Here is an 8,776-nt window from a genome sequence, read left to right on the forward strand (position 1 = left end):
TAAAGGATGCTTAGATGGTAAAAACAGGACTGCACATCTTTGTATCTGAACATCTTAATCTGTTAAGATCCTAAAAAATATTTAAGTATTTTAAATTTAACTAGTACATCCTTGGAATTCTGAGTAAGCATGTTTTATGCTCAGTGCAGCGTGTTAACATTTATTGCTTCCCTCTGAACGCAGGCAGATAAATCCTGAGGAATAAAACGCACCGCTTGTTTTAATTTGCTGCACGTCTGTCTCTACATATCCGTACAAATCTGATCATGGTTGTGTTTATGCCTCAATATAAAACATTGAATATGTGTGATATATTCTTTGACTAGTTTTTATAATGCATGCAGTAAATGTTGTTTTGGTTGCATGCATGCTGTGGATTCAGGTTTCAGTCGTCTCTCTGTGCAGCTTCTCTTCATGTCGTTTAGTTTTGGAGGTTTCCTGCTCTATATGACGCCCGATGACACGTTTGCAGGCTGTCAAGCAGAATAACAGCCGACCAATTATCCTCACTGCAGGCCTCCAGCTCAGAGACACTGATGATAAAACATACTGCACTCAACCAAATGACTCATCAAAGACTGGAGGACTTCCCGGACCTGACGGAGGAACACTGTTTCCGACAAGATGAAGAGAGATCCAACAGATCCAGAAGAGATGTGATAAAATGATATCATCCCTCAGGTGTCTGGTCTCTCCCTTCTCCTCCTAAATTTGGTTACCCTCATTAAGCTCTGAGCTGCCGTCAGCTTCATTGGATCTCGTCCTGTGAGGCTAACAGGATTAGGATGAACTGACACTGATCCCTGAAGGTGGTCAGGTGACGTTTAACCAAATTACAAACAAAACAAACAAAAAAGAAAAGAAAGATTAGACAGGGTTCCAGAGATCATTTTCCAGGACATTTCAAGGACATTTTCAGTGATGATCAAGCTGGTTTGACAGTCTAGATTTAGTTCCTAATTTAGTTCCTAAATAGTCTAATATGTTCCTCTCAGTGGGAGTCTACACTGAAGACATGCAGTCTATCGCTATGGATGAAATCATCTCTTACATGATTAAAAATGATGGCAAATTGATGCAACCGCAGATGTACAGCACTTCACTTTATTAGTGCAACCAAGCAACAATGATGGGCAACTCTCATCTCAGCTTTCTCTTTTCTCAAAAAATATATAATTAGCTAAGAAAAAAACAAAAGAGCCAGCAAAGGACTCTGGAAGCTGCCTTACTGAAATAAAGGAATAATAATAATAATCAGAGGATCAGTGCCCCCCATCCAGGACTTGTACCGGTCCCGGGCCAGGAAACGGGCAGGTAGCATCACCGCTGACCCCTCACACCCTGGTCACTAGTGATGTGTCGGTCGCGAACGATCCGGCTCTAAGAGCCGGCTCTTTGAAGTGAACGACGGGGGCCGGCTCCTGACTGGGAGCCGTTTTTGTTTTTTTTTCTCGTCTTTTTCTGTGAAAGCCTCACGTGATTGGTCAAGACATGGTGGCGTCTTGACCAATCACGTGTCTACATTGAGCAGAACAGGGAGGGGACAGTCTATGGGAGGGAAGGGGTCAGAGACACAGACAGCACAGTGAGCAGCAACAGGAGGAAGGCGAGAGGGAGAACGTGCGCGACAGAGAGAACGCACTGGAAAGGTGAGAAAACGAGTGACTGCAGAAAACACAGTAAACTTTAGACACATTTAAAAGGCATAGACTGTTCAACGGCAGAGGGAAGACTGTGCAAGGTGAAAGTGTCATCAATCAGGGTCCACAAAAAACCTGCAAAGGCACATTAGAAGTGTCTGTGAAGGTTCTCAGTCATCCAGGTCATGGACATTAGAACTGTTTATCCATCAGTGCAATAAGTGAAGAATAAAGACAGTGAAGGGAACCTGCTGATAATGAAGGTGTTTAAAAGTTTATAAATAATAAACATACAATCAGAGACTGGACCTTTTTGTCTAATTGAGATGAGTCTTGTATTTGTACTTTATAATTTAATTTCTGTAACACTCTGCTCCATGTTGAGAATATAAATAAAGCCTTTTAAATGATGCACATTTCATATAATGTATGTTTTTTACATTAGTAATTCATTTTACATATAATTTTACATTATTTTAGGTAATACATTCATTCAAACAAGAAAAAATCTGAGGAGCCACTTGGGAGCCGAAAGAGCCGGCTCTTTGTAGTGAGCCGAGCCAAAAGAACCGGCTCTCTAAAAAGAGCCGGAATTCCCATCACTACTGGTCACAAATTCTTCAAACTCCTCCCCTCCTGCAGGCGCTACAGATCGCTGTGCGCCAAAACAACCCGCCATAAGAACAGTTTCTTCCCCCAGGCTGTCACTCTGATGAACACTAAACCATAACAGTGTCATACCTGTCAGATAAATACTCTCTGTAAATATACATGTAGATACACAACGCAACAATTCTCAAAGCAGAATTCCATATTTCTATTTTTTGTATTATTTAACTTCTAATTTTATAATGTAAAAACTACCTCTGCAACTCACCACTGCACTTTATCATATTATTTTAGCCTGTACATATTAGTCAAGCCTATTTGTTGTTTCTTTGTATTTATAGCTGATGTTATTGTTATTATATTTTTATTTTATTTTTTATTGTAGTTCTTATTCTTATTCTTATTCTGCCTTGTACAAAGAGAGCACAGTTTACTGAAGTCAAATTCCTTGTGTGTTCAAGCATACTTGGCGAATAAAGCTGATTCTGATTCTGATTCTGATTAATGACCTAAATAGATCTGAATGACAAAAATGGCCACAAATGTTGAATGGGGATGTGTTTTTTTAACCTTGTTAGATCGCACACAGTCATATTGGAATGATTTTCCAGGACATTTGACTTTTTCTCCCATTTTCCAGGTGTTTTCCAGTACTGGAGAACTGGTCAACTGTTTTCCAGTGTTTCCAGGACGCGTGGGAACCCTGTTAGATTATTCACAAAGAAGAGAGGCGGGTCTTACTTGAGTGCTCGTTGCTTTCAGAGGAGGGATGCATGATGTTGGATTTTTGATGATATCTGATACGTTGATATTTTCAAACTCACAGTTTTCCTGACACTTATTTGAGTCTTAGTTATGTTGAATGACTGAGAGAGAGGGTGCATTTCAGAAGCTGTTGTGCGGTTCAGGATGATGCTTCTTCAGATGTTGTTTTGCTCCTCTTTGCATCACCAGCTTTTCAAACTGACGTTATTTTGTATATTTCTGAAACTTCAAAATGCTTCCCTACAGCCGACATGTTGAAGCACATTATTGGTGTATAAGCTGTTATCATGTGCAAGATTAATGCGTCACTTTATCGGCCGTACATGTTGAAATTTTCATCTCCGCCGATAAGAAACTCACGATACTCATTGTCGTGGAATTTTCATAGTCTTATATACATGTATATAAGAATGTTTAACTATTGTATTCTTTCAGTCTAAATGTCATGTTCAGAGTAGCTTTTTTCCTATGTCGTCTGTGACGGGCGAGATCGTGTCAGGGTAGTAGTCAAGGTCTCTCCCCCTGCTCCTGTCTTTATCTGTGTGTTATGGCCGACTTACTGTCTCCAGAACTAGAGCACAGGTCTTCTTCCTACTTGTTGTGTTCCTATTGTCCAAACATGGTTATCTAACTTTAGTGTCGTCTTCAGAGGGAATAAATACCATGCCAAGGGTTTTGTCTGGCAGAACTGACTTGGCATTGCACTGTACTCTCCTGCCTGTGTACTGTTATGTTATTTCTCCTTGATCAAGTTCTACATAAACTATTTCAACGTAAGCCGTCAGAGTCTCCTGAGTCTTCTGTGTCCAGTGTCCAGTTTGTTGCTGAATTCCATCACACTCATGATTCTGTTTTTATGCCCCTAAACTGTGAACCCTGGGCCTCTGGACACCAAAACAGCAAGCTCTCTGGATGTTTTTTGAAGTAAACTTACATTATTACCATTATAAGAATTATTTTGCATCATTTTTATTTTTATTTTATTCTATTTTATTGTTATTTGTAGACTTACTTTTCATCTCTTACATGATATCCTTTTAAAAATGACTTGACCTGCAGAATTTTAATGGTGGAACTTAAACAGCAGAGGCTTGACATTTTAAGTGGTATTAACATCCAAACTTAAAGGTGACATATCATGCAAAATTGCCTTTTTAATGGTTCTTTACCTGAAATCTGTGTCCCTGTCTACAAACCCCCCGAGAATGAAAAAAATCCATTCTGCCCCTGTTCTGATTTCTCCACCTTTCTGTAAATGTGTGTGAAACGAGCCGTTTCAGACTTCAGTGTTTTTGTTACGTAACAACAATATCCGGTCTGTCACGGAGTCAGAGCTCGGAGCTTGTTCAGCCCATAGACTGTATAAAATAATACTCAACCCCTCCTCCGTTTTTCATTCCCTGCACACATGTGTGCTAACAAGGAGCTTAGGAGGGAGGCATGCTAGTTGTAGGCTGTCTTAATAAACACAAAGGTCGGTTTTACTCCCCACGTCTGCAGATTTGAAGATCTAGTGGATGATTTTTATTTATCATGGATAAGTGCTAGCGCTAGTTAGCATAGCCACATAGCTACATGTTCGTAGCTGTGTACCAAGACACACGTCGACATGCTGACAAATAAAACAACAAGAAACACTAAATCTGTGACCAATGGTTCAGAAAGGTCCTGCTGCAGGCGCCTCTCCGTCAGGATCAGATTCAGAGGATTGAAGTAACGTGATCTCTGAGCAGCCGTGTATTTTCAGCCAACATGTAAACATTAGATCAACGTGCTGGACAGCCGATGCACATCCACTTCCTGAGGGGGCGTGGTCAGAGAGAAAACAGAGTGTTCTGAGGAGGACTGAAAAAGAGGGTTTTTCAGGCAGACCAAAATCTGATTTCAAAGTGTTTTTTTGAGCATAAACTTTAAAGACATGTTTTGGGGACCTCTTAGACCAATATATGTTGATGAAAAAAGCGTGATATGTCAACTTTAAGAGTATCAGTTAAAGTTACTCCAACTATTATAAGCCCACTGTGTCAACCATTGCATGCACCTATAAGCCGACTTCCACTTGCACAGTTTTGCATCTCTATTTCAGCTGCCACTTTCATTTCTTGCAGTATTTCTTCTACTTCAAAATGTACATGCACAATGCAAGAACAAGCAGACTTTTCCCATTCTTATTTTTTGTGATCTTGCTGAACTCAGACATCAAGTCTTTTGCAGGAGCTCTTGATCTTCAACGTGGCATCCAACAGATTCTTAAGACAGTGTTTTGTTTGTTCCAGATCCACATACAGAGCAAATGCATCCAGAATCGAATGAATCTTTTGCTAAATCTAGATTTTTCTCTCAGCCTGTAAAAACTGAAGAAACCACTTTCTGTTTTGAGCGCTGAAATCTGAGGATCCTGCAAGACGGTAAGAAACACAGCAAAGATAATGTGTCTTAATGCGGCATGTGTTGCCATTTATTGTTATTGAGTTTAGTTAACAATGTTAACTGCATCGAAAGTCATACAATAAACCTCTTAAGCTTTGTGAGAGGTCCCTCCCTGTGTCACAGAGAGAAAGCTGTAGGAATATACATACAGTATATCTTATTGGCAAGTAGATATGTTTTAGTAAGTACATTCTCCTCTACCAGGTACTCATGTTCAATATACATGTTAAAAAATATAGTTTGTTTGCATTGCGATCACCGTGTTGTCCTTTTTTTGTTCAGGATGAAATTATTCACATTAAAGTGTTACAGGTTCTTGAATGGCGGTGGAACTAAAGAGCACTGTGTCGTTTTATTAATAGCTATCACATACACATAGGCATATGCATAGAAGGCACATCTATGCATCTAAATTGCTTACATGGTTAATGGAAAGCAGTTTTATCATCAGGGAAGAAAACATAAAGAGAAAGAATATAAGACACACACACACATCCCCGCGCGCGCACACACACGACACAAAAGACCACAAACAGGCACTCCACGAAACTGTAGACGAGTTCGAACTCATCCGTTTGATGATAAAACTGCATACAGTACAACAAAGTACAGAAGATCTCAGAACTCAGTCAATGGATGGCGTTCACCCGGGAGGAGACCAATCAAAGAACACTTGCTGTGAAGCAGCAGCCGGGTTTTTAAGAGTCCACCGGTGTGGAGGAAGCAGCCTCCGAAAACTAAACAAAACAAAAAACACTGATTTGATGATTTTCTAAAAAGAGAGAGAAGCTTTTCAATCCTGGATCAGTGGTTGTTTATGAATGTCCCTCAAGGCAAAGAGGAGAGACACTTCTTCCTGTTTCTCTGTAGATTCTGAGTCAGCGTTCCTGCAATAACTTCAGTCGTGATACTGCAGCTCCTCAAGGCGAAGTGATGGTAAGCAAATGTGCAGAAGATGGAAAGGCGTCATGAAAGAAAAACACTCAGGCCGCACGTTTTCAAACGAGCGTTCAAAACGGATCCAAAGCTTTGGACTCAATACTGCAGATGGATGTGATGAAGTTCAAGGAAACGTTTGACAATCAGGGAAATTTGCTTCCTAACCAGAAGTGAGATGAAAAGATCGTGACCACTGACTCGTGACACAACTAGCTTAGCTTAGCATAAAGACTCAAAACAAAAAATTTAAAAAGCTAGCCTTGCTGTTTGACAGGGACCAAACTTCCAGATCACAACTTTCTATGAGCTTTGATTTTCACACTCTAGCTAGCTATTTTCCATTTTTATGCTAAGCTAGGCTAATTGGCTTCATATTTAGCATGAAGTCATAGCATTGGTGGAAGATGTCAATGCAAAGTATCTCCTGGAGTCTTGCAGCAACATTTGGGAAGAACAAGGCTAGCTTTTCAGACCTGTTTCCAAGTCTCTATGCTAAGCTAAGCTAAATGGCTTCTGTTTGTCGCTTCATAGTTAGCATTAACACATGAGTGTGGTTTTAGTCTGTCAGGGAAATTTCTTGGCAAAACTATTACTAGGTCAAAGTAGAGTAGCTCCCAGAGTCTTACAGTAACAAGGCTAGCTGTTACCAGTCTTAATGCTAAGCTAGGCTGATTGGCACTGGTTTTAGCTTCATACTTAGCATAAAGCCTTCAGAATGATATTTGTCAAAACTGTTAACATGACAAAGTGAAGCTAGTCCCAGAGTCTTGTTGTAACTTAGGCTACCTGTTTCAACCCGTTTCCAGTCTTTAAGCTAAGCTAGGCTAGGCTAGGCTAGGCTAGTTAGCTTCTCGTCGTACGTTCATATTCAGCACGAGGACATGAATGAGGTATTTTTCTCTTTCTTAAAGGCACATCTGCCCAAACGTTTCACATATCAACAAAAAGTAATTACTAAGGTGTTATAACTCTGGCGAGACTAGTTGTGCTAAGCTAGGCTAACTGACTCCTAGCTAACAAAAAACATTGAGTTGTGTCATAGGCTTCGATAAAAAGCAGATTTTCTACCAGCATGTTAATGGGCATTACACTTGGACAGAGCCAGGCTTGCATCTTCCTTTTTTTTTAACTCTCAATGCTAAGCTAAGCTAAGCTAACCAGCTTCGGCTTCCCTTTTCCAACACTTTCTGCCAAGCTAGGCTAATCAGCTGCTCGTAGTAGCTTCATATTTAGCACACGGACATTAATCTCCTTATTGAAAGGCATATTCTCCCTCCAAACTTGACTTTTACCCTGTTTTAATGCTAAGCTAGGCTAATCAACTGAAGGTAACAGTTTCATATTTAGCATTTTTCTGTTTCTGTACACGTTAAAGCTATACGCTCGCTGTTTTCACCTGTTTTTCAGTCCTTATCAAAGCTAGGCTAACCAGCTACCTTCATAATTAGCATACAAACATGACGGAGGTATTAATCTCTTTATTGTAAGGCAGATGTTGTAGCTACTAGCGAGTCAAGTTGTGCCTTAACAGGGAGATACATGCAGGGACTATTTCTTGACCCAGAAACAGAGACCGAGCTGATCTTTTTTGTTGTTTTCAGAATTTACATTGAGCTAACGTAATCGGCTTTTTTAACGATCTTGAGAAGACGAGGCTAGCTGTAAACTTCGTATATGGATGTGTCAAAGTTTGGTTTATAGGTAGTTTCGTTCAGCGAGTATGTCTCGGATTACAGTCGTGACTTCCTCGAGTCTTGCGTTCACGTTCTGCGATCACCCTTATTTATGCTAAGCTAGGCTAATGTAGCATCGTAAAGATAATGAGAATACGAGGCTAGCTGTAAACTTTTTAAATGGATGAGTCAAAGTTTGGTTTGTAGGTAGTTTCATTCCACGAATGCATCTCGGATTACAGTCGTGACTTCCTTGAGTCTTGCGGTTTCTTTTTGCTATGACCGTTATTTATGCTAAGCTAGGCTAACATAGCTTCGTAACGATCTTGAGAAGACGAGGCTAGCTGTAAACTTCGTATATGGATGTGTCAAAGTTTGGTTTACAGGTAGTTTCGTTCTGCGAATATGTCTCGGATTACAGTCGTGACTTCCTCAAGTCTTGCGTTTACTTTTGGCGATCACCGCTACTTATGCTAAGCTAGGCTAATGTAGCTTTGTAATGATCTTGAGAAGACGAAACTAGCTGTAAACCTATTAAACGGATTTGTCAAAGTTTGGTTTATAGGTAGTTCTGTTCGGCGAGTCTTGCGTTTACTTTTGCAATCACCGTTACTTATGCTAAGCTAGGCTAACATAGCTTCGTAACGATCTTGAGAAGACGAGGCTAGCTGTAAACTTCGTATATGGATGTGTCAAAGTATGGTTTACAGGTAGTTTCGT

This window comes from Notolabrus celidotus, chromosome 19 (assembly GCF_009762535.1).
Source record: "Notolabrus celidotus isolate fNotCel1 chromosome 19, fNotCel1.pri, whole genome shotgun sequence".
NCBI lineage: Eukaryota > Metazoa > Chordata > Actinopteri > Labriformes > Labridae > Notolabrus > Notolabrus celidotus.